We start from the raw sequence: 23,916 nt of genomic DNA, 5'->3' as shown, positions 1-23,916 counted from the left end.
ACTAAAACTTTCTAGAAATGGAGAATTCATATGAAATAAAAATTTTGCGGGATACAATTCTCTTGCGCATTTTAATCCTGTAGTGCCTATCCAAATTCAGTGTTTCCAGGTTTATCCAAAAATATAAATAAAATAAATCTTTATAGAAGAATTTTGTAAAAAAATTAGCAAAACGAAAATATATCATTTTTATTATAGTACTTATGTATAAAGTAAAATTTTTGGCAAATAATTCTGTACAAATTTTAACCCTTTAGCAAACTTCTAAATTGATATTTTCCAATTTCTTCAAAAACAAAAAAAAAAAAAAACAACAAATCATACATTTCCTTTAGAAGAATTTTGTATAACAAGTCAAATTGTCAAGGAAGAGATTTGGTAAAGTTTTAACGCTTTAGCGACCTTAGAAATATTTGTTTTTCCAAACTTTTGATAATATAGTCAAACGTCCTCCATATACAGTTTTTTTTTAAGTGAAATTTTTCAAGAAATTATTCTCTTGAACATTTTAACCCTCTAGTATAAAATAACTTTTTCGGTTACTTCAAAAAAAAAAATAAAAAAAAAAAAAATAAATACATGGTTTAGGTATGAGAAGTAAAGCTTTTCTAGAAAAAAATTTTCTAAATCTTTTAACCCATTTTATTTTTTAAACTTCTCTTGAGTTTGTTACTTTCGCCTTGAATTAAAATCATTCCAGTTCTTCACACACAATTACTATGGACAGTGTTATTGAAGGAAGCTGGATCATTTCGCCTCCAAGGTTTTAAAATATAATATATTTCTTATAAATAAGTTGTCGATAGAAAACAAATGCGCTAATTTTTTGAAACTACATCACATCTTTTCGAACGTAAGGAAAGTTTCTAAAAAAAGCTTCAACAGCAATTCTTCACAACTGACTTTGGTTTTTTTAGAATTTCTGTAGAAATGTCCCCATAAAACAGATGATGAAGATTGTGACAATGATAATGATGATAATTAATATTTATTCTTATTTAATGCTGACGAGAGTTTATGCTTTTAGAAAAAAAAATGAATACAATTGTTTTCTAATAAACAAAATTGTTACTTTTATTTTTACTTTGTGTTGAAAAGGGTGATGGGAATGATTATTGTGATATGTGTTGAAGATGGTGAGGACTTTGATGATGTAATTTTTGAGTAGCGCGAGTTTTCTATTTCAAGAAATCAATGTTTTATTGTAATTGATCTTAAATACTTTCTCTCACTGAAAAAAAGCACTTTTCTATGATATTTTTTAGTCACTTGAAATAATCGTAAATTTCAGATGCTCCACTGTGTGTCTTGTGATGACTTCAGTTTGTGACGAACCACTCTTAAGTTGCTGACTCGACTCGGACTGGGAATTTTTTTTTTTTTTTTTTCATTGAAACTTTATAAATATTTAAAGACATTTCATTCTATTACACCTAGTTCACAACTATCAAGTAATATTATTTTACTAAATTCAACAGTATTTACAGGAAATACGTATATAACTGGAAGACAGCTGACAGAAATTTACATATACATATTTGCCAGTCATCAAAATTTCTGGAACAAGATCATTTGGTTTTTTTCGTTTAAGTTTCCGGCATTGGTCATCTAAATTGGCAAGTCGCCGAGCCTCCTGGTTAGTATGTTTTTCGAGTCTTTCGGCATGAGCTACAGCGTAATGTTTGACAACTTCTGATACTAATGACATCTTTAGGTAACGATGTAAATCAGTGTTCCTCACATACCATGGCGCGTTTACTGCGTTCTTTAGGAACTTGTTTTGAAATCGTTGTATTTTTTCGATATGAGTTTGTTTAGCCCCCATAGCTGTATACCATAAGACCACACAGGTTTATAAATTAAAAGTTTATTTTGTATGGAAAGAGGAGACCTCCTTCCAGTAAGCCAGTTTAATTTTTGCATTTTGAGGTTTAATTCCACGTGTTTTATTTTAACGTGCTCTTTCCAGCATAGTTTGGCATCAAGCGTCATCCCTAAATACTTCGCCATATTGGAGTAAGGAATTTTCGTGCCAGAAATATATACAGGATTATATTGAATTTTTTTGTTCGTAAAATCCACATGAAGTGACTTGGCTTCATTAAGTTGTATACGCCACTTTGTAGTCCATTCGGTGATTTTGTTAACATCTTCCTAAAGTTTGCGAGAGGACTGTGTCTCATCATCTCCAATTGCTAAAATGCACGTATCGTCAGCAAAGGTAGCTATAGTGCTAGTCTCAGAGACCGGTAGGTCAGATGTGAAAAGCACGTAAAGTATAGGGCCAAGGATACTGCCCTGTGGAACCCCGGCTTTAATTCGCTTTAGGCTTGAATAAGAGCTATCGCACTTGACTGGGAAATGAAATGGTTTTCCGAGTGCAATGGAATATTAAGTTTACAAACTGAATTACAAGAGTTGGAATAAAATATAAATAGTGAAAAAAGTAATTTTCATTTACCTATTTACCATTTTTCATTCTGCTCATTTTTCAAACAATTTTTTCAAAAATAAAAACTAAAAAAAACTTCAAAAACACTTCAGAAGACGACAATGTCGGCAAATTGGCTTTCAATAAAATCCACCAGGAAGCCGGCGCAGAGGACGCCCACGACAAACTTAAATGCGCCCAATGCTAAATTACAGTTCTTCGACCGCCACCTAGAACGAAATTAGACATACAGCAGCTGACAGAAATCGTTGGAAATCTTTGTTTCTGCCTTATGTTCTGATTAAGAGCGATATTATATAGTATGTGCAGAGGGATATAATCTAACAATGTGCGAGTATATTACCAAGTACTACACAAAAAACAGAAAAAAAACTGTAGTGTTAAAGTGTTGTTTATGTACAAAACTTTGGGTTTTACGATGGTTCGAACCTATCAATTATCAAAGAAGTATGCAGATATTAAATCTTATTTCTCAAATTTAGTACTGTTACTAGTTCTAGACTATCGGAAAAAGAGTGGAACGAGCAGCAATTGGCACTTGCAGTTGCTTATGTGGAAAAGGGAAGGAATCGGAAATACTTGAAGTTATAATTCTTAAGACACCAGAACCAGACCAGTTCGTCATTTCTCTGTATGTTACAGTTTGACTCTCACGCCCTCTCCCTCTCTCTTTTGATTGGCACAATAACCGCTTGAGCGATTTAACCTGATATACATCCACGTCTATTAATATGATTGCTTGAGATTCATGGCCTATTATTTTAGCTTGTATACCACCTGAAATTAAATTTTTTACTAAATTGCTTTTTTTTTTTGTAACGCTAATGCTTTTCATTTCACTTAACTTTTATGTCGTAACCGCTTATTTGCGGCTAAGCTTTATTGCGCTGCGCAATTTAAGTACCCACCACTTCAGCAGTGGTATGCAAATATGCATACGTGTATGCATACTCGTACATTAACCTCTTTGTTATGTTTATTTCATTAAAATTTTCCAGATAGCGTTAACTTGCCTTCTTACCAAACGGGTTCATATTGCACTTGTTTTTTACAGTTTTACAGACTCTGTGTAGATTTTCTGCCTATTAGCGGGTTTCTTCAATGGATTTTTGGGCATTACTGTATTTTTAACAGTAATATTTTACTTTCCCCAAATGTAATTGTATAGTAAAAATATTTATGTTAAGTATTTAGACCCATTTTCTCTAGCTCTCTACATTGTTACACTATCACCTCTAAAGGTAGATGGTTTTACAAGAAGTTTTTAGTCAACTCAAATAGTCTGGCAATTCATATTTTTAGGCGGTGGAACTACTGCTGTTCCTATGCTTATTATTCGTATCGTCGACAGACCTCCCAACCTATCCAAACTTCTAGCTGTCCATAAGGATAACCTGCCTTTGTATGCTGTTCGTCTAATGGATAATTAAATAAGTTAGAAATTTGTTCAAAGAGTTCTATCCTCATTAACTAGACCAGTAGCTTAAATATGAGGTCCTATTTTGATATACAAAAACTTACCTTTAGTAATATATAACCCAATTGAAGTGATTCTTAGACTGTGGAGATACCACATGAATACCAGCCCACCTGGCAATAGATGTGGCACCGTCTCATGGCGGTCGTGAAAGGAAAACGGAGAAAAGTTATGGTATCCAAAAGCGCTCAAATTCGCGTATATGTAGAACCACAATATTATTATTAATATTATGCTTTTTTTCGTAAATGAAAAATTACTGAGAAATTTATCTATTTAAGGAAATGCCAATTTATTAATTATTAAACAGATGCTGAATTCCAGCTTTGGTCGTCTTTGAAATTCAAGCTTCTTCTGCCCTTTCAAAGATACACAATTTTAGTGCATAGTATTGACTTCGTGATCTTTGACAGTGCCACAGCAAGAAAACGGAATTATGGTGATACATCTTACCAAAGCGTTTCTTCTCAATGGGAAAGAACAAAAAAGGATAAACTTGTAGAAAATGTTCCCATATGGATTTCGTAGCTTCCGTAAGGAAGTTAGAATCAACGCCATTAAGGCGCACTCTCATACTTTTCCACACACTTGAATCTTTGACTTTACACTATAAAGCCGATGTTTTAATGCACGCTTTGATGATGTCAGCTCAAGTACTTTTTGCCACGAACGGTACAGTTTGACGAAAGTCTCTGCCGAACAATAAAGTTACATCGCCTCAAAACTCTTAAAGTGCTATTGATAGCTTCCATATGGGGACGGTTACTCATAGTGCATTCATTCCACGCTTTAAATGCAACTTCCTGCAAAACTTTGCCTAGAGGACCGTTTTTCTAATGCAACAAAAATTGTTCTTCTGCCAGTTTACATTCATGGCAACTTGAATGATTTGTTCTACCATCTTCTGGTAAAGTTGCTGCAGTTCTCGACATTGCTTCAATACCAACTCCGTCCAGTTGATCTAATACAATTTTTATTTTTATTATTATAGAAAATGTGTACGAACACAGCAAAAGCAACATTGGCAGCAAAGAAATTGGTTTTATTTACTTGTATGCTTTGTTTGACCAATTTCTTTTAAAGAGTGAGAGTGTTAGATGTTCGTGAGCGTGTCTTTAGGATTTTAAAAGTCGTATACAATTACTTTTCAGCTTAAATACTGCATTGAGAGCTATTCTCTAGCATGCTGAAAATTTCATTAAATCCGTCCATCCGTTTGTGGTGTACCCGATTACCAAAAACATTACAGTTCAAAGTATATCATTAGTGTATCTAATAAGTAGTTTAAGGTTAAAGTTTTCCAAGCGAAAGAAATGGGATTTGAATTCAGTGGTCAAAGAAAGTACAACTGCACTTTACACTGACGGAACCAAAATGGATTGCGGCACCGGCGCCGATGTATATTCGAAAGACCGCGAAACTTCCAAGTCCTTACGCCTGGGGAATGGGAATAGTATATTTCAAGCAGAAATTCTCGGGATAAGAGAAGCTTGCTTTTTTCAATAGTCAAGCAGCCATCTTAGCTTTAAAGTCACCTATAAACAATTCAAAAATTGTCAGACAATGCAACGAAGAACTTAATACCTTAGCGCACGTGACAGACATCGCTCTCATTTGGGTACCTGGCCATAGGATCATAGAAGGAAATGATTAAGCTGATGAACTGACAAGACAGGGGGTATCCTGTAACGAGCCCGAAGCTATAGAAATAGGTTGTCTGCAAGACGTGCGCAAAAGGGAGATCTTCTCGCCATTCCAGAAGCACATCGTTAACAGATAGACCTACACGGATACCTGCAAAACAACCAAACAAACGTGGTCCAATTTCAGCAAATCCAGAGCTGACGAGCTGTTAAGAAAGCCACGAGCAGACAAAATTACTTAAAAATAACCTTTGGGAGACCATGCCAGGAAGATGGGGTGACCGTACAACGATAGATGTAGAAGCTTCAATCAAGAAGAATCTAAAGAAACAGTTTTTCACTATTCTGTGAGCGCACAAGTCTGGGTGCTCTACGACATAGAATGCTGGGGGAATTCTCGATGGTCAACTTGAAAAAAAATTCCAGAAAAGGAAATTGACGACATAGGCAGATTCATAGTCAAATCAAGATGGTTCGACTAATAAAAAGTAGTGGTTCTACAAGTGGTGGAGTGGCAATTTAAGTTTTGGGAAAAGGAAAAAGTCACAGGAGGCTAAATCCAGTGAATACGGTGGTTGTTCGATGATATTTGTCGAGTTTTTGGTCAAAAAAGTGTTCACAATATGAGCCTTATGCGACGGTACGTTATCATGGTGCAAGATCCATAAAAAATAAATAAATAATTGGCGCGTAGACTTCTGTTAGGTGTTTGCCCGAGCTCCTCCTCCTATTTGTGGTGTGCGTCTTGATGTTGCTCCACAAATGGAGGGACCTACAGTTTCAAGCCGACTCCGAACGGCAGATATTTTTATGAGGCGCTTTTTCATGGCAGAAATACACTCGGAGGTTTCCCATTGCCTGCCGAGGGGCGACCGCTACGACCGGATCTTGGCCGCAAGATCCATGAGTTCCCACAAATTGTGTCATTTCCAAAGCACATTTTTCTCGAACGTCGCACAACTTCAAAATAATGTTATTTGTTTACCGTGAAATAATTTGGCATGAATTCCGGGTGCACAAGACCATGATTACCAAAGAAAACGAATAGCATGGGTGTCCCTTTTGACCGAATTTGTCGTAATTTTTTGGGTTTCGGCTCATGTGGATAGCGCCATTCAGCCGCCTGTTGACTGGTTTACATGTCAAACTCATATACCCACATTCCGTCACCTTTTATGATGCGCCGAACGCTCGACAAACATTGGGTTCGAATTCACTTGCTCAAGCATGACTTCAGCCACCTTCTTTCGCTGAATTTTTTGAAAGAAATTTAACTCTCTTGGAACGAGTAGAGCAGTCACGCGTCTCATGCCCAATTGATGGTGTGAAATATTGCGAATTGATTCGTGAGACACGCTAAGATCACGATCTGCCTTCCTCAAACTTTAATGATGGCTTTCCACCACCATTTCCTTGACTTTGTTGACGATTTCTTCCGTTGAAAACTTTGATGGGCGACCAGATCAAGGCAAACCTTCCATGAACTCTCGGCCCTCCCCAAAAGCCTTACTCTCCTCGTAGACCCGCGTTTTTGATAAAACGCACTCGCCATAGGCTTTCTGCAACATTTTCAAGGATTCGACACAAGGAAATTCGTTCAAAACACAAAATTTAAGACAAATTCTTTGTTTGATATTTTTATCCATAGTAAAAACCGCAGAGCACACCTGCGGCTGGCTGATATAATTAAATGCAAGAAACAAGTGAGTTGATAGATCACGCTCAAGCCCCGCGACTCTATAGAGGACAATTGTACCAACATTCAGCAAAAAAATTTAGACATATGTGTAACGCGCTTTTTAAATGGTGTCACATCTCCACCAACCATAATTAGTGATAAAACGATGACTTTATAGACTATGACATTTCGCTGCTTGGAAATTTTCATTTGCTCGTTCACAACTTTTTTATTGAGTGATGGAGACTTTGTGTTAGTACCTTGATTTTATCCTCAGTCTTTCGTTATTTTTTACCCTTTTCCTATTCATGTTTGAATTCCCTAAATTGTTTCAAACAATTTCTTAGAGACTATTGGGCCTACAGGAAAGTGATTTATGTATTGTTTATGGAAAAAACTATTATATTATATTTCATTTTTCACAATTCGAATTAAGAGTATTCAAATAGTTCATAAGATATACGCGATTGAGTGGAATTACTTTTTTTTTGTAGTAAATTGTAAGTATCTGGAAAGTTTTCCATTAAGAAATTTAACTGGAGTTTCGGAATCAGCGGGCGGTTCTATGTAGGAATTGAAAAGTGGCATCTGGTGTCCCTTTTTGCAGTAAACCAGTGTAAATAAATGCTCTTTAAAGCAATGTGCGCCTCTCAAAATTATACATACCTACGAAATGCGATGAAATTCAAGTTTAAAATTACACTCAATAGCCTATGCCAATTTCGTAAAAGCACTCAATCCCATTTCTGTGCTTGATGCCCAATGTTTCCATCTCTCTAATAATATCATTAATATGCAAGCAAATGTATAATTTCATATTCCTAACGTACGAGAGTGCATATTGCTGGCAAGAAAATTGTACCTAAAAGCGATCCAGAAAAGAACATAACTGGTAATTACTACTTCGGGCGTCACATTAGTGGCACAAAATCTTTCTTTCCCCCTAAATGCGTAACTTTTTATCGCCGTCGTTAAAGTTTTCCATATGTAGCACACGTTGTTACGGATATTGTTTTTGCACCGCCTGCATTTCTTATAGTATATTTAGTACACGCATGCCAGCCAGCGTTAATGAGTTGTGAATTCTAGATTATTAAAGCGCGTGATTTGCATTTTCCACGTACATCCGGCATAGTTGGCAAGGGCTAAGCCGAAGCGAAATGATTTACGCGCTCGTTTGAAACTACACATAAAGGGTGCTTTTTTGAGCCTTAAGAATTTTTGCTGACGATACCTACTTACATATATAAAATCACAGTCAATGTCCACAAATTTTTTGGCATGATGTGTACAGCAAACAGCGGCATAATTTGCGACATGCAAATTCTTATAGTCGACAAACCTTAAAAAATCTTTGAAAATATGTTTTCTATGACAAGAAAAGGTAGAAGTGTTCACTGCTTGCTTTATTCAGTTTATGACATAATCACTTCTGGCTAGGTGATTTTCTGAATAAAAAAAGAGGTTGTCTGTAAAGTCCGTTTACTGACAATAGTTTAACGTACAACGTCATAAAAAAATACTGATGGAATGGTAGCATTTTTCAAAAGAAAATTTTAAATTATTTGTTTGTTATTTGATATAAAGAAGGAGGTAAATGGAATCGCAATCGAATTGATCAAGTTACATTTACACAAACGTGAAAAATGACGAAACATTTATCAAATTCATGGTTCAATTCAATTTCGATTGTGCATCAGACGTTAATAAGTCAACAACACTAAGAGGCAACATCATCGATTTGCCTTTTTCAAGACACATTACACTCGAAACACTCCCTTTCATTTCCTAATTTTCCTATCATCGTCCTATTCTCAACAGAGAAATAGTTCATTAGCATACACACAGGAAGAAGGCATATGCAAATACAAATATGTGAATTTATATACATATGCGCATATATAGTACATACATATATATGCTCACTCAAGTAGGAGCGAGCCAGATGTCGAAAGTTGCCGAACGCGGGGGCCGATTGTGCCTCTTTGTCGTTCGTTCCGCGCTCTCGCTTGCAGTTCAAGGGAGGTAACGACGCATGAGCAAGATAAGGACGCATTTTTTGGTGCATGCAGCCGGCTACGTCGAATTATAAGACGTTATCACGTCAAAAATGTAGCGATACTTTCTCACAGGTGGCTCATCAACTGTAGGTGATAAAATGGTTCCATTAATATGGCGCGCTGTGGGTACCTAAATTTTAAACATTTTTTAGATGAATGCTTTTTTTAGTAAAATTATATTTTATACCAAAATTCATCAATTTCTAAAGGGATGAAATAAAAAAGGGATTACGCAGTTTGTGTGATAGATTGTGAGCATCCAAGTGGTCAAACTTCCCTACCATTCAAATAAAACTGTGCCAATGCAATTAATACAATTATTTTGGACATTCTCGTCATTTTTTATAAAATTTGGCTTATTCGTGGGCTTGTTATAACAAAAACGTAAGCTGGGAAAGTTTTGAAAAAAGCTTTATATTTTTGAGGTTTATTCAATGTTGAAAATCGTGGAATTGAGTTTTTCGAAGTGAAATATCTCTGGTTCTTTTTAAATCTTTTTCTATATTTATATTAGTTGTTTACGATGAGATATTATAAAAAAATGTTTAATTTTTTAGGAAAAAATATAATTAAAGAAAATTCATTAAACAATTTTTTTTAATGTATCAATATAAAATATCATTAAGGAAATTTTTTTTAAGTTTTTAGGAAAAAAATATAGTAAAAATAAAGAAAATATTTTTGTAAGTTTCTTTGGACTGAATGTAATTAAACAATACGTTTTAATGGTTTAGGATATAATATCATGAGTTTTGCTTTTCAGTTTTGGTATAAAGCATAATTAAAAAAATTTGTTTAATTGTTTAGCAGAAAATATAATTAAATAAAATTATAAAAAAAAATTTATTCATTTATTTAATTTTCATTTATATTTTTCAATATTTGTTTTTATTATATACATAATTAACAAAACAGTTAAATTTTTAGCAGAAAATATAATTGAAGAAAATTTTTGTTGTTAATTTTTTAAAATAAAATATCATTGAACAAACGTTTTCTTAATTTTTAAGGGTAAATATAATTAAAAAAACTTGATTAATCTTTGACAAAAACATTTAATTAAATAAATGTTGCTTTTTAATTTTTTAGAATACAATAAAGATAAACATGTAAAATAAAATTTTTTAGGAGAAAATATATAATTAAAGAAAATTCTTCTTGTTAAGTTTTTGGATAGAGTATAATTCAACAACATTTTTTCAAATTTTTAAAATAAAATATCAGTAAATAAACGCTTTTTTTAGGATAAAATGAAATTAAACAAATTTTTAAATTTAGGAGAAAACATAATTCAAGAAAAACTTTGCTATTAATTTTTTGGATTAAGTAAAATTGAAATTTTTAATATTTTGGGATCAAATATCATAAAAAATTAGTTTGTTCCAGTTTTTAGTATAAAATATAACAAAACCTTTTTTTTCTTGTGAAAAAAATGATGAATATTAAGAACTGCATTATTTTTTTTTGATTTTTAATTACTTAAAAAACGTGTTCACCAAATAAATTAAAATGAACAATTTTTATATCAAGTGGTTTGAAATGTATTTACACCCTCAAGAGAGTTAGTTAGGTGTGGCAGTTGGAGAATCTTTACCAAATTTCATATGCGTTCAATTCTAAGTGGAAATATAAATATACACAATTTCAGCGAAATCGGTCTAAATTTATTATTCTTGGTCACATCTTGTATGAGAGTGAGACATTGTGTAAAGCAACGTGCCGTAGGTATAAAGTTTGGAGCTGTTTTTCTATTTAAAATACCATTTTTGTGACCGATTCATCTCAAAAAATAGGCCTGCTAAATCGCCATCTAAGTCAAAAGAATTTAATTTCCTCGGACTTTTGCGAGGATGCGGCAAGTCACTAATTTTTGCTGATGAACCAGCCAAGATAATTATTTATAATAGAACTTAGCATTGCTTGCATTGTGCGCTTTTAGTGATATACGCCGATTCCACGGGAAAAAGTGGTACGAAATTTTATCCACCGGATGGTCTTGAAAAAACATAATGGAAAGAGAATTTTGCAAATTTTAACAGTTTTTATGTTTCATTTGAACAAAAAAACAAAGAAAAAAGATGCCATACCCCCAAAATATACACCCGCTATTTATGTATGAGTTTTTCGGTGGCCCAGAAACTGTTAACATATGCTTATAAATGTATACTAATGTCAGCATGGGGGTGCAAAACTAACATGTAGCGGGAGTCTGAAAATAATTTGCCAAGAAGGAGAAAATTAGAGAAAGGGAAAGTGTAAGAGTGTGAGGGCAAAGCGCCTTTTCGGTGAAAATAAGTGCGTAAACAAATGTTAATTTTGGAATTATTCATGTTAAATTCGCCTCATAATTTATGACTTGCAATTAATATTTACCGCAAGACACACAACGAGAAACAAGTAAATTTGAAAAGTTTGTTGGCTTAGCAAATAAACAAATGTACATATGTGTATACGTGTGTTTATGTGTGTATGTATATAAGTGGGAGTATAAACAAACATACCTACTTACACATACTTAATAAGGCCGGTTGAATAAAAATCAAATGGTACAAAACCGACGAGTTGCAAATTGTTTTGGTGCCATGACTGGATGAAATGTTGGTAAGCACACCATACCTTTCGAATATTTTTGTTGGTCTGTAGTTGAGTAAGGTACTACTGTTGAATAATAAAGCTGGGACAGGAGGCACTGTTTTTATATTAAGTTATTTTTTTAGAAACCCAACAGCTTTCTGACCGGCACTTTTGTGTTTTAGCTGATTTTTTTTACAGATTATAAAACGCAAGAAGGGATACGTATTTGAGGATTTTATTATTTTTGACAAATGGTGGGAATAAAGTTGTTTATTATTTCGCGAGATTTGGTTCGGAGACTCATTTTCGCATATTTACAACTCCAGTTTTATTAGAGCAACCAACTTTTGGCTTTTTTGATTTTGAAAATAAGGAAATGAGTTGGTTAGAAAAATATGTTTAATGAAAATATTTACTATACTGTGCTTTTATAAACTAATAACATATTTAATAATTGTTAATAATACTACTCAACAAATTTCCAATTTTTAGTTTTATCTATGTGATTATTACTTCTTGGTATAACTCAAATAAAGAAACTTATAAAGGGGGTACGTGGGTACAAAAAATAGTGTGTTCAAAAATGTTGAGTACAAAAATGAAACCTCTCGAGTGCACGTATTTCGCAATGTGAACGACGATCACCCGAGAGCGTTGTTTTATACCTTCAGGCATAGAGCTTTTGGTTACAGAATTCAGGCTTTTGTGGATTAAATAACATTGTGTAGAATGTAATATAATAGTAAGGTGTAGAATGTAATGCTAATCTCTATTTACAGTGTTACCATTGCTATAAAAGTAATACATACTTAATGCTAAATTATACGTATGCTACAATACTCAATGCTATTTTATGCGTATGCTACAAGCTTAAAACTTTTATCTCATATCAGTTCACAGAAAAATAGCCAAGACTTAAATTATTGTTTTACTTCTTCTTTACAAGTCCAAATACTCATTTTGACTTTTATGGGTGGTTTTCATTGAAAATACATTTTTTTCTCAATTTTGGTTTTCCTTTTTTACTGGAATTGGAGCCCCAAGAATAATCTGAACCCCAAAAGTATTCTGCGCACATCCATCTGGGGCTTCCATCTCGCTTGGTAACACTTTTCGAATGCAGCGGTATATTGGTGAAGGCAACACACACGCAGAAAGCGTCATTAACTGAAGCCTCATTTTCAGAAAAAAGTTCAAATTCGAATTACGAAAATGCATATTAATATTTTGTAGCCCATTTTATAAAGCAACCCAACAACATTTTTTTTTTCGCTCGCGGAAGTCATGGGATTTCTTGTTACCAAAGAAATTTTTTGTGATGTCAATAAAGCAATCTCTGCCTGTTTTTTATTATCGCTAAGAGCAGGTGAAAGAGTTGAATATTGAAGTAGCTGCTTAATGTCAGGACCAACGAAAACACCCTTTTTGATTTTCACCTCAATAAGCTTGAGAAATATTAAAGAAATACTGCCATACATCTATTTCTAGATCTATTGCAGTGCGGCACACGTGTTTTACTAAGTTTTCTTACTTACTTATGTGATGCTACAACCATGCGTCCGTTTTGGCCGAGTCCAAAATGGCGCGCCAGCTGTTTGTGTCCTGCGCTCGTTGGTGCCAGTTGGAAATCTCGAGTGAAGACAGGTCCTGCAGCACCTGGTCTTTCCAACGGAGATGTGGTCTTCCTCTTCCACGCCTTTCTTTTTGGGGTACCGTGACGTAAATTTGCCATGCTGGAGCGTCTTCTTACATACGGGTGACATGGCCAAGGCAGCGTAGCCGCTGTATTTTTACACGCTTAACTATATACATGCCCCTATATAGCTCATACAACTCGCTGTTCCACCGTACGTGGTACTCCTCACTAACGCAGAGGGGGCCAAAGATTTTACGTTGAATTTTTCTCTCGAAGGCTCCCAAAACTTTTTCATCCACTGTTGACATCGTTCATGCGTCTGCGCCATATACTATATCTATTAGGACAGGAATTATGAGCGTTTTGTAGAGTATCAGTTTAGTCCCTCGAGAGAGAGCTTTACTCCTCAGTTGCCTACTGAGCCCTAAGTAACACCTGTTGGCCAGAGTGGAGGTCAAATGGACTCCAGGCTGAAGGTTCTACTAAGTTTAGTCATTGTTAAAGTTGCTCACTCTAATATAAATGAAAAAAACTAATACAAATTTAAAAATCGCTACAAATTTCCAGAATTTCGTGATTTTTGGGCTGGCGAATTTATTTTCGGGAACTCATACCTGCGTTTGTGTTAAAGCTCTCATTTACTCTGAGTATATTGCACTGGATTCGGTAGCAAAAATGAGTATCACACTAGGTGGTGTCGAAGGGGGTGAAGTAATTTGGTTTTTATGTACTTTTATTTGTCTTATTCAATTATTAATGCACTGTTGACAAGCAGCAAAAACAAAACAAAGCTGGAAGAGAAATGATGAAAGTCAAAGTGAAATATAATTTCCGATTTTATTTATTTACGGAATTTTGGTAAAGCAAACATTTGTGCGCCCATTAAAATGCTGACACATATGTACCAGTATAAGCTGATTAGCAAACTTTATACGAATGCTAAGCTTCAACAAATATGTAAATATGCTGTTGTTTATGTAAGCATGTATGCGTGCATGGGCTTGCAAAACATTTTGACAGCAAGAGTTAAGTGAGTTAAGCAGAAATGTTATTTTTAAATTAAGAAATCATATGCACTACTTTTGATATGCATACAAATTAAGGAGGCTTATAACTATGCCCACCAATGATTTTTGAACATACAAACTGTGTGAGAGTAGCTTAAACTAAGCTTGCTGACGCATTTATTTTTTAAGTTCGGCGACCCCCATTTAAATAGTCTGCTTACTATTAAATAGTCTGTTCTAATAGCACAAAAAAATTTCAAACGCTACAAACTCAATTCACAACTCTTTGAAATGTCCTACTTCTGCTTTGGTGGTGACCTGTAATCGAAACTGGTTTAGACACTATAATTGCTGTACCAAAACCTATTAAATCCTTAAACTTTTTTCTATTTTCAAATGAAATATGGCAATTTGAGTGTTGAAAAAATTTTAAAATCAGGGAAATATTAAATTTAAAAAAATCATGTTTGCCGTTGGCGAGCTGCACAGGGATGCGGATAGTAATTTGCCTTCAGATATGGAGGTTAGCCGCGAATAAGTTTTTCTAACAAATAAGTAGTCCCGGTCAATTACCGGTTGATGGATACGGCCTTAGAAAATTGGTTAATAAGCTCTGGTCAAATCCATCTCTGTCAAGGCGAGGAAGTGTAGACTTTCAATAAGCATTTAGCAAGGAAGTGCCGTCTTTCAATAAGTCTTGTAGAAATCGGCTGAAAATCGAAATAGTGCTCCCATCAGCTAAATCTAAGATGGCAGCCCCGTCATTCGCATAGACATCCTAAACTAACGGCCTATCGCTCCTGATTAAAATTTGTTATTGAAATCAAAAGAAGTTTTGGCAGTAAGGCACCCGAAGCTGGCATGGTAGAAACTATAATAAAATAATAATTTGTTGTGGACAAAACTGAAAGTTTTTATTTCATAATTATATTATGTATAGGCCAACTTCCTTGGCCCGAAGCCCGTTCTACCACTCCTTTCTGCAGCCATCAAAACTACGGTTAGCAAATGGGTTACTCTAACCCACAACCAAGGCATGTCATGCCCGACCGACTGTCTCAGTTCCTCCTGTCACTAAGCAGATGGGACTGTAGGCGGTTGCTTGGACTGATGACTTGTTATGGACAAAGCACATGGAAAAGGTGGGCATCTCAGACAGTGCACTCTGCCCAGCATGTGGAGTGCAGGATGAGACGATGGACCACTTTCTGTGTGTCTGTCTTGCCTGCGCTCGAACTAGGCTTGAGGTCTTTGGCACGAATGTGTTAAGAAGCGACCACCTTGGCTCCTTGGCACCACAAGATCTACTCAGATTGCTTTGGAGGTCGAGTAGATTTAAAGGAAATTAAAAAGGGAACCCTAATTGTGAACTTAATTGTGTCTGAGTGCTGTACTTGCCAGTCTGTCCCCACAAAAGAAATGTATACTAAACTAAACAACCCGGAAATAAACCTTAGTGCTATAACATTTGGACCTGTTTTGATAACTATTTTTTTTTTGTTTAAATAAAGTTTATTCTTCAATAGATATCATATGAATGAAAGTTTCGAACGTTGTGCAAAATTTATAAAAACTCGAAAATGTTTAACAACATTTCAAATAGTTTAATAAAAATAAAGAAAATCATACAACCGTTTTGTGGTAGAAATGCCCAACATCGTTAAGCAAAAAAATTATCAAACATCAATTAAATATTTCAGCCATCTGAAACGTACACTTCATTAAATGAAAATTAAATTCACTATAAAATTGCATACTTCAAATTTTTCTAGAAATTCTGATTAAAAAGCTTGAAATTTCGATACTTGGATTAATTTTTTTTAATTGGGTTAAGTTTGAAATAGGATTTTTCTATATTTTTGCAGGGAACGGAACTATACTTTCATAAAAAGATCTAAAAATTCAATAAGAAACCAATAAATGGTCAAAACTTGTCATTAACTCCCTATGTTAAAGTTATTTAATACTCTGTGTACTTATATGGCCTTCACCTACAAATCAATACCACTGTACACCATTTCAGCTTTACTTACTTCCAGTGAAAAATATAATGATTTAAAAAAATTTCTTCTGGAGAAGGGCTCTTGACACTTCTCAGAATCTGAAGTACTGGGAATCGGTATGTCTATATATATTATCAAACCGCCGCTGTAGGCGTATGAGTTGGCCCAGACTTGAAAAGCCCGGCATGAAACACCAAATGATAAAAAATTCTTTTCTAGTACCGGTTCCTCCTCGGCAGCCAATGGCAAATCTTCGAGTGCATTTCTGCCCTAAAAGCAGCTGAGAAACATGATCTGCCGTTCCAAGTCGGCTTAAAACTGTAGGCCCCTCTAATTAAAGGAGGACGCACTCAAAACGTACACCATAAATAAGAGAAGGAGCTCGATTAAACACCCAACAAAAAGGGTGTAAGCTCCAAATATACATATCAGGTCAGTCCATAGTTCGTGCGTATTTTACCCATAATTTCACTTTTGTACGATTTTTGCACACAAAAAATTATTCGCGGAATATAACGGAACTATTTATATTTTCTTTAATATATTGTGAATTCAACAAATGATTTTAATCGCGGATAGAGGTACGTGTTGTTAAAAAATAAAATGGAATCTTCGAACGCGTATAAGAGGCACATTTTGTACTTTTTTTATAAAAGTGGTAAAAATGCAACAACAGCTGCTGCAGAAATAAACACTGTTCACGGAGAGGATACCGTGAGTGTAAGGACTGCGCAAAAGTGGTTTTTAAAATTCCGAAGTGGTAACTGCGACGTGGAGGATGCCCCGCGCGTTGGTCGTCCCGAAGTCTTTAACTCCGACGTCTTGCTTGAACTCATGGAAGCTGAGCGAAATGAGATGGCCTCCACCCCAAGAAGATTCTCCTGTCTAGTTGGTGGGATATGGCCGGTATTGTTTATTATGAACTTCTGGAACCAAACCAGACGATAACTACTGATTATTATTTCCATCAGCTATCAAACCTAAATGAGGCACTTAACTAAAATCGACCGTCTTTAGTGAATAGACGCAAAGTTTTGTTTCACCACAACAACGCAAGACCTCATACCGCAAGGCAAACATTAGGCAAGCTGAACGAGCTCGGATGGGAGCTAATGCCGCATCCACCATACTCTCTGGATATTGCACCTTGCGATTGTCATCATTTCCGTGGACTTCAATCCCACATGAGTAACAAGAACTACTCCTCAAAAGAAGCTATAAAAAGGGATATCGAAGCGTATTTTGGCTCCAAGGACAAACAATTTTTTGAGCTGGGAATTAAAAATTTGCCTAAACGTTGGGTAAACAATGGTAAATAATGACGGAAAAAATATATTACTGATTAATACATACTTCAAACATCTTTTTTATTAATTTTAAAACCAACTTTAAGAAACTCATGAACTTATGGACTGGCCTGTTATAAAAGTATATTTATTTAGGTTTTACTTTTAATTCATTTTGTACAAAATTATAGTTAATACCACAATAAATGTTTCACTACATATAATGCAAGATTTCAAATTTTGAACAAAATGTATTAAAATTCGACAAATTTCCATCAAAATTTCCAACTTACTTATCAAAAAGGTCAAAAATCACAATTTTTAAGAATTTTTGTGAATTTTTTTGGTTGCTGTCTTGGGCATTTTCTCCATTTAACACCTACTCCACATTTTTGTGTGTGGAGGAAAACACTCAACATCGTTAACAAAAGGAACTGTCAAAAATGTACACTATATTCGAACCACTTGAAACATACATTTCATTCTACTAAAATTAAATTATCAATAAAAATGCATATCCAAATTTTTGAAAATTTTGAATAATATTTGTTGAATTTGTACAAATTTTATACAAAGTTCGAAACAGTGTTTTATATGGTTTCTGTTGTAGTATGAACTCTATTTTATAAAAAAATAATTCAAATTGCATAATAAATAAATTAATAGTGGTATCAATCAAAGTAGTATCAAAAGTATCAATACTCTGCTAATAGTGAAGGGTATTAGTTATTAAAAAGGGATGCGGCATTTTTCTTAGGGCACCTTTCTAGAGACGTGAAAGTTGAAGGAGTTGAAAATTGAACAAAACAAATGGGTATCAATTGAAACTCGTTTTTATTCATTAGATTAATTCTTTAATTACAAAATATATATATATATATGTTTTCAATGACAGTAATCAAAGATATTGCTTCCACTGGCCTAACACATGCCACTGGCGTAACTGATTGGGTTGCTTAGGTACGTCTGAAAAAAAAAATTCGGTCGATTATTCATCAGGAGATATGTCGCTATGGTGGGTAGGAGATTTACAAAACAAAAAGAACTTTTCTAGATATTTGATCTGTTTGTTGGAAAACCAAAAAAAGAGCATTTTTTTCACGTTCTCGCGCTTAAAAAAAATAGAAAAATTAATTATAAAATTACAATTCTGCTACCTGCGACAGCCACAAGTCTACATATTAACACTTCAAATCAATCGGTTGAGTACTTTTTGAGAAATTCCCAACGCCAACTCAGAAAAAATAGTTTCGAGAAAACCACTGTTAACGCGCTTCTACCTGGGCGTCGTACTCCAAACCGGTCTCGTTTCAAAGGGCTGTAACGTCTAAGCTACAACGAATTTCAATTTAGAAATTTGCAAGTATATTTTTGAAAGTATAAGCTATCATAGCATGAAAAAAATCGAATTTTTCGAAATTCTAGACTAGAAACGTACCTTAAAACAATTTCTTTTTTTATTATTAAAATAAAAAGTTTTATATGATACAGGAACTTGTACTGGCTATATATATATTCCTACTAATAGAAGTTCAGTTTGTGTTTCCTAACGAAATGTAAAGTATCTCGCTCCGTGCAACGGTGTATGAAATTTTACCTACCATATTGCTTGTCGACTTCCTCTTCTTTTTTTTACCTGAAACGAGCAAATCATGCAAGCAGGAAAAAGTAAGATATTATTTTTATTTGCATTGCAACAATTCTGATTGTTGCCTTTTGATAATTCGTGCGTAGTTTGGGTTAAACAATCGTTGGTGCGACAAATATATTTATTATATTTATTCCAAAGCGAAAAGTGGGAGGTACAAAATGTAATAGAATATTGCAAGATTCCCGCTTCGACCTAGATATAATATCTTGTTTATCTCTTAATCACAAAGTTACTCCATCCACATCTATTTTTCTGAATAAGTCTAAGATGGAGCTGGTTTTGGATTGAGCGTATGTACCTTTGTTTCGCCCGTACTTGGCCGAGATATTTACTCCTGCAGCTCGATAATGCATCGCATTTGAGAAGAGGTATGCTGCAGTTTCTCGTGATTAGTCATGGTGTGAGCTATGAAAATGCTAGTGATCATTGTCAGTTTGTCCTTAGGGAAGCTTAGGAGATACTTAACTCTCTTTTATTTTCCAATGTACACTTTGTCTTATAGTTCATAGCACTAGCTCTACGTTTCTAAGCTTTTCCATGCCGGTGTGTTTCGCATTGCGAACACTTATAATCTTTTACAAACTTAATGCATAATTTCTACCACAAATACCATGACAATTGTTGGCAAATCTTTTCATTATAAAGGGCGGTTAAATTTCAAAGGCCGATATTGAATGTGAACCACACCTAAACGTCAAATTTTTTCTCCATTTCTTTCCACACTTGTTAATTTCAGACTATATCAATTTGAACCATGGAAAGATACACAACCGAGCAACGCGTTAAAGTTGTTCAGGCTTATTACGAAAACGGGCGTTCAAATCAAAATGCATATCGCGCACTTCGTGAAGAAAATAATCTTCAGTGATGAGGCACATTTTCACCTCAGTGGATTCGTCAATAAGCAGAATTGCCGCATTTGGGCAAATGATAATCCAGGAGTGATTGCCAAAAAACCAATGCACCCACAAAGAGTATCTGTTTGGTGCGTTTTATGGGTCGGCGGCATCATTGGGCGGAATTTTATCCAAAATGAGGCCGGTCAGGCAGTTACTGTGAATAGTGTTCGCTATCGTGAGATGATAACGAACTTTTTATGGCTCGAATTGGAAGATATGGATGTGGACGGTATGTGGTTTCACCAGGGTGGTGCCACTTGTCACACAGCTAACGAAACAATAGCTCTTCTGCGCGAAAAATTTGATGGCCGAATAATCTCACGTCGCGGTGATGTCAGTTGGCCGCCAAGATCATGTGATTTGAAAAGAGATCATGTGATTTAAAGAGAAGTGACAATAATTTCCTAAAAAAATTGTATTTTATTCAAAATCAACACCGGCCCTTTAAACTTAACCACCCTTTTTTATTATACCAAATGTAATTCATCTCCTTTGGGGGTGTACCAACTTAATATGCTAATAATATCTTAGAAAAATTTATTTTCTATTGAGACCCTCTCACTTTGCATATTAAATATATTACTCATACGCACCCACGTACTTTATTTATATAATAATAGTAGAGCAAATATTTTCTTACCTCACACCTACAAGTCAGTATGCAGTCGCATGCGAATTTTTAATAAATATTTTCGCTTACCCATCCTAATTTTCGTTAGGATTTTCTCTTTTCCTAAAAATTCCAATTAAAGTTTTTGCCAGGAATTCCATATAAAAACATTGTATGCACTTCATGTACTAAATTCTTACTGGAAATATATGGGGAAGTAGCTAGATGGCACAAACGATGATGTCTTTAGTTGCAGTTGAATAGCCACACAGCGAATATGCGCGAAGGCAAAGCACTGGCTATTGTCCTTTATATCTGCTGTGAGCAATGTAAAATTTTTTCATGTTTGTTTAATCGCATATATTTTGCTTTGCTTTATCTTCTGTTTACTTTGTTAAAAATATAGGACTCTTTCGCTATTATTTTCTCGTTTCCATGCGCTACTTCATAAATTGTAGTTGACTTTGGCATAGATTTACCAGCAATTTATTTATTCTTTTTCCACTCGAGTGCACACAGAAGGCACCCGTGTCTATGTTAATATATTTATTTACTTATTTTTTATTTTTATTTTTTTTCATCAATACGATAACAGTGGGTACGTTTTTCTTGGAGGAATTGATAAATACGCACTCGTATACATAGATATGTACAGATACGATTTTTTATATGATGGTGAGTTCCAATCAATTGTAAAATTATGGGAATCGGCTTACAAAATCAGTGTTTAGTATAAGAATATTCACAGAAATCTAGCATTACCAAACAGTATTCATTTAGGAGATTCGTTTGTGACTTACTTCTGATGTGGCTAACCCAATTTGTCGCACTTTGATTGAGCAAGAGAATTTTAGAACCCAATTTCAGTCCGAATAAGTCACTATTTAGAGTTCTAGATTTATTGCAGATTTAGTCTCTTGAATATTAAAGTCATTTAAAAAATTCACTTAGAAATGGTGTTGAATTCATGTCAGTATGGTCACAAGGTCTTAAATTGTGTCTCAATATCATAGCGTCACATAAACGACGCTGGAGTTGAAATATTTTCAAATTCGTATTTGAAGTCTTATTTGTCTCATATTACAAACGATCTTATCTTCACATAATAAATAATTTTGGGAAAACATTTACAGGTTGGTACATCGAGCAATTGATATTTAAACTGGTTCAGCATGTCGAATCTTTAAAGCATACTTCCAAAGTGTGTATGTGGCTGACGGCATAGACATAGCTCAGCAAATAAAAAATAAAGAACCCTACGTTGGCTGGGTCATGTCGTTCGAATGGATAAAAACGCCCCGGCTCTGAAAGATCAGGTGGAGAATGACTTGGCTTCCCTTGGTGTGTCCAGCTGGTGCCGGTTAGCACCAATTAGGAAGAAGAAGACGTATACGGTAGGGTATGCGGCATTATTATATAAAAGCTATAGTATCACGCTAACTTTTTCTGTCATACAGTGTAAAGAATCACTTAATTGTACGAATCGGTCTTGCATTAACCCTCACCCGGTCTTAGAAAAATGTTTAGCCAATTTTAGTTTTAATGAGAATGTAAATTACATATCATTTTCAATATCCTTGCAGCAGCTGAAATCTATTGTATTGGTCTTAAATCGACGCCTCTATTTCATAATGACCTCATAATTTTATTTACATCAACGTGATGGCTGTTATCTAAAATCTATATAAAAAGCCTTTGCATGAAACTTCACTTTCCTAGCATTTGAGTAGGAGTAAATTAGATATGAGAGCTTTTAGTGCTGATTGGCAAAACGATCGTACTTTTGATTTTAAGCGGAGTTCATAAATGGAAAGAAGAAACTTTTAAAAATCTATGTAATGACAGTTGGCAAACAATTTTGGCGTTTTTGGAGACTGCAGTTCATACAGTATAAGCCATCTAGTCACGCTAAATATGGATTAAAGTATGGATGCTTTCTGACAGAAAAACGAACTTTGCTAGGCAAAATACTTGGTTATGCTCCTGAAAGAAATCAAGGTCAATGGACTTAGAGATGGACTTAAAAAGAGGAATTGTTATTTGCGACAAGTTCTTTACCACTTCTGAGCTTGCACAGAAGTTAATTATATGTATATATATATATATAATTGGCGCGTACTCCCTTTTTGGGTATTTGGCCGAGCTGCTCCTCCTATTTGTGGTGTGCGTCTTGATGTTGTTCCACAAATGGAGGGACCTACAGTTTTAAGCCGACTCCGAACGGCAGATATTTTTATGGGAGCTTTCATGGCAGAAATACACTCGGAGGTTTGCCATTGCCTGCCGAGGGGCGACAGCTATTAGAAAAATGTTTTTATTAATTTTGCTTTCACCGAGATTCGAACCGACGTTCTCTCTGGTAACCACGCACCAACCCATTCGGCTACGGCGGCCGAAGAAGTTAATTAGGAGAAAAAATACTTTGATTTTGACAGTGAGGGCACATATAAAATGTTGTCTACTTCAAAAACAAAGTTCGCTAGCGCCCAGTTTCTTTCAGCAGTGAAGAAATATCAATGATACGGTATATTCTAAAAAAAATATTAGCTTGTCAATGTACACGTGTGAAGCACCCTCCATTACGACAAAGAAGTACGACTTGGCGGAAGAAAATTGGCAGCAATGATACATTTTTTTCACAATAAAACAAAAGCAAGTGTTGGCTCCTAAAATAAGTTAGTTCCAAATTACCCCAACAAAAGAAAAACTAGTCGCTAGCCCTACGCTTTGTTCTGCAATATAATATACCTTTCGGTAGTTCACGCACACATTTTATGGCTCGAATTGAATGATCGCAGGAATGCAAAAAATAATACAACTATTTTTCGAAGAAATATAATCATTGCTGGTAAATCCAGAAATAATGTGTAGTAAAGTATTGCCTAGAGGGGACGCTTCCTTCCAGCTGGTTTCAACTGTACAACTAGTTATTATAAAACC

The sequence above is a fragment of the Anastrepha obliqua genome, chromosome 1 (genome assembly GCF_027943255.1).
Source record: "Anastrepha obliqua isolate idAnaObli1 chromosome 1, idAnaObli1_1.0, whole genome shotgun sequence".
NCBI lineage: Eukaryota > Metazoa > Arthropoda > Insecta > Diptera > Tephritidae > Anastrepha > Anastrepha obliqua.
This window is presented reverse-complemented; position numbering follows the sequence as displayed.